We start from the raw sequence: 4228 nt of genomic DNA, 5'->3' as shown, positions 1-4228 counted from the left end.
GGTCCCACTGCTGCATTTGTGGAGACAGAACCCCCCCCAGGAGCTCAGCACCCACCCTGTGCTGGGACTGGGGTCAGGAACGACCCCCCTTGGGAATGTTGATGCCCCATGGACTGCTCTGCCTTTCCCTGCTGTGGGAAGCAGGATCTCCCATTTTTTTTTCCTCCCTTCTGGAAGTCACTGAGTTGCAACAACTCAGTTTTTAAGCCCCCAAATGCTTTTCCCTGCCCTTGGCAGTGCCCTGAGCTCCTGAACGAGGAGCAACTGGAAAAGAGGGGCTTGGAAACCCAGTCCCAGGCAGGGGCTCCGGGCACCCTCTTGTCTGTCTGTCCATCCAGCCCGAGGCTGTCAGGAACTGGGTCCCTTCCAGCTCAGAATATTCTGTGATTCACTTTAATCTCAGCTCTTCATAAATTGGCTTTTAATTTCAGGAGCAGGTTCCCAGAGTGAGTCGGGTTGGGAAGGACTTTAAGGATCATCCAGTTCCCACCCCCTGCCACGGGCAGGGACACCTTCCACTAGACCAGGCTGCTCCAAGCTGGGCTTAAACCCTTCCAGGGATGGGGCAGCCAGGGCCTGAAACGTTGGCAGAGTCAAAGTGCTGCTCCTGTAGGGCAGGGCTGACAAAACCCCGACCCCAGAGAGTGGTTGGGGCTGAGCCTTGGGGGAAAAAAGCCTCTTGCAGGGAGATGTCCAGCAGTGCCTGTTGGGGAAGGCTCATTTCCCAACCTCCTCGTGCTGCTCAGGGACCCCCAGAGCTGGAGATGGGGGGCAGGGACACAAATTCCCAGTGACAATTCCCAGGGTGGCTTCTCCTGGTCCTTGGGGGGGTGATCCAGGCGGCTTTGGAGAGTTCCAGTCCAGGCTGGAACAAAAAAGGAGGGAGAGAGGGAAGGAAGGACTGGAGGGAAGGCTGGTGCTGCTCTCAGGGGTTTGGAGCAGGATCCATGTGCTGCCACACCAGGAGGATCCACCTGGGATCGCCCTGGGCTTGGCTTTGAGCCCAACAAAACCCTCCCCCTGTCCCAGAACTCAGCTCCAGAGCCCCCTTCCCACCCCGGGACTCCAACCCCCCGTGTAAATTTGAACATAACCCGGTGATTTTCTATCTCTCCAGCCCGATGTACATCAGTGACAATGTACAGAAGCTTTTTAACTACACTTGTATATTAAATTATTTAATAGTTTTTTTTTTTTTTTGCTTTTCAGTACCTTTTGTATTGTAACAGGGCTGAGAACGAGGCCCTGAGCCGAAGTTCTGCTCATTTCCAGTGTGTAAAGTTGAACAGCAAAACTAGAAGTTTACAAAAATAACTCTGTCAAAGTGCTTGGTCTGTTTGACTTGATTTGAACAAATTTCTAACCTGTCTTGTCCAATCATTTAATTTTCTCTCTCTCTCTCTCTCTCTCCAAACGAAGTGTTTTATGAGCTTCTAAAAAACACACACACACACACAAAAAAAAATTATTCTTCTAAAGATGTAATTTAGAGAAATGTACAGGTTTGGGGTTTTTTTTTTTTTGGTTGGTTGGTTTGTTTTTTCCTCTGGGTATTTTTAAAGGAGTAGCAGGAACTTTAACCCACCTAATCCCTGGTTGTAGATAGTGTAAAAAAAACTGATATATGTATAGAGACTGCAGTCTGGAGACGTGTTTTTGCCCCTTGTATCCCATTCCCTGCAGCAGGAATAGCAAAGGCCCAACCACCCCAGGCTGGGGCGTTCCAAAGAAATCAAATCAAAATAAAAATAAGAATAAAACCCATCAGGAGCAAAAAATCACCTGATAAACGAGGGCCTGAAGCTGCCTGAGCTCCCCTGCTCCCCTCCCCTGCCCTGATTTCATCCAGTTTTCCCAAATTCTGAAGGAACTGAGGGATGTCAGGGCTCCCTGAGCCCTCCAGCCCCGTTCCTGCCATGGACGGGGGGTGAAGGGAATCCTGGGGGGGTTGTTTTATGTTTGGCTGTGCAGAAAAAGGGGGAGCAAAGAGGCTGCAGTGCCCCCCGTCCCTGCCCCCCCCGTGTATTTAATGTCCCCCTGAGTGTCTGTGGGCCCCCAGGAGCAGGACAGGGACCCCCAGCCCCTGCTGCTCCCTGTACATACCCCTGGACCCCTGCAATGAGAGGGGGCCTGGCCCTGTCCCGCCGCCCCCTGGGCCCCCTCTCGTTTTCTATATTAGAAGAATTTTTAAATAAAGTGAAATTTTACTTCTTCTACCGCTTTGTAGAGTTGATTCCTTCAGCCCAGCCCCGTGGAGGTCGCTGCTGGGCCCACAACCCGGATTTTCCTACTTGGAAATGCAGGGAAGACGTGGCTGGAGCTGCTCTGGGGTTGCTGGAACGCCAGCAGGTGTCTGGGATAACACGAGGGCTCCCTGGATTCGTCAAACACCGGGAATTGTGAGTGTTTGGGGCCAGGACACGACTGTTATCCCTGCCCTGGATGGGGCTGTGTTTGATCTTCACCAGTGGATCAGTGGTTTCCCGGGAGAAATTTCCTCTCTGTGCCTTTTATCCCCGAATTTTCAAGCAGGTGTTTTTTTTTTTTACATTTTCAGCTTTTTAAAGTTGTCGGGGGTTTTTCGAGTTTGTTTTTTTAAGTTTAAAGAAAAAAAAAAACAAACCAGAAGAAAACTGCTGAATTCTTTCGAGAGTAAAACCTGGAAGGAACTAAAGGTACAAGGCTCAACTGCAGCCTGTCCTTTCCCAAAGCACCACCTGAGCTGCTGAGCTCCTCCATGGAACTTTCATCCGAGTGGGTTTTGCTCCAAAACCGAAAATTCCAGCCCGAATGGCAGCTTCCTTTTTGCTGGGAATGGGATTGGACTGCGCTGCCTCTGCCTCCTCTCCCTGGGAATCTGCACCTCCTTCCTCAGGGAAAAGAGCTGAGCTGTTGGCACCTTCTCCTCTTCGTCCTTCCCTCTGGAATCTCGGCAGCTCCTGCGGGAAACACCTGAAATCCTGTGGCTGCAGGTGCGAAGGTTTGATCCCGACAGATCCAGAGCCACATCCAGAGTCAGTTTTCCTTGTGTTTGGCTGTGTCGGGAGCTGCCAGGGCAAAACAAAGCTCCAAACCTGCTGCACAAGTGGCTGGAGATGGTTCTGCCACGCTCCCAGCTCATCCCACCTGGACTGGAACGTGGCAGGGAAAAGAGCTCTTCCCACCAACCACAGGGAGAAAAGTCAGGGAAGGAGTCTGGGCCTGACTTTACCTGAGTTTTAGGGAATCAAACCCAGCTCAAGCCCGTTGTGAAGCTCTCCTGGGAGAAGCAGGTGGAGATGCAGCAGCTCTGTGTGTGTTCCCTGGGGATTAAAGGATTCTTCCCAAGGATTCGGCCCTCCCTGGGTAACCAGGAGGTTTGGGATGGCCTGAGGTTCGGAGCCAGGGGGTTTCTGGGAGAAGTCACTGAGCTAAAACTTCTCTGTGCCCAAAATCGTGCCGTGCAAAGGTGGGGGGGGGGAGAAGGTGCTTTTTAACAGGAAAACTCATGGAATCCTGGAATGGTTTGGGTGGGAAGGGACCCGAAGGACCATCCAGTGCCACCCCCTGCCCTGGCAGGGACACCTCCCACTCTCCCAGGTTGCTCCAACCCGGCCTTGGGCACTTCCAGGGCTGGGGCAGCCACAGCTCCTCTGGGAATTCCCTCCCCACCCTCCCAGGGAGGAATTCCTTCCCAATATCCCATCCAACCCTCTGGCCCTGGGAAGCCCTTCCCCCTTGTCCTGTCCCTCCAGGCCCTTGCTCACTCTCCCAAGGGATGCTGAGCACAAAGCTGTTCCCAGAAATTGGGAATCTTTGACCTGTTGAGTGGCAAAAGTGAAGTTTGTTGGAGCTTCCCTGCCCGGCTCTGGATGCAGGGAGGGAGGAGAGCCCTGGATTTGAGCTCTGGTTCTTTCCTTGCCAAAGCCTCGACCTGGTGCCTCCCCTGCCTTGGTAAAATGGGAAACATTCTCCCCTCGTGCTCCTTGACGATTATAAATGGAAATAATCGGCATTATCAGAGTGAAACCAGCACCCCAATATAACCTGACGGGAGCCACCTCAAATCCCGGCAGCTGCACGTGGAAAATACTCCGTGCTGGCCTTGGAAAGTGCAGCCCTGGCACTTTATCCCCCCTCCATTAGAAAATTGCTTCACCCGAGATTTATTTCTCTCCCTCCGAAGCACAACCTCCCTTCCAGGTGTCTGGAAACGCTGGATACCAAATCCCGAGGGCTGTGGCAGAGC

The sequence above is a fragment of the Lepidothrix coronata genome, unplaced genomic scaffold, assembly GCF_001604755.1.
Source record: "Lepidothrix coronata isolate B3197 unplaced genomic scaffold, Lepidothrix_coronata-1.0 Scaffold625, whole genome shotgun sequence".
In the NCBI taxonomy this organism is placed as follows: domain Eukaryota; kingdom Metazoa; phylum Chordata; class Aves; order Passeriformes; family Pipridae; genus Lepidothrix; species Lepidothrix coronata.
This window is presented reverse-complemented; position numbering follows the sequence as displayed.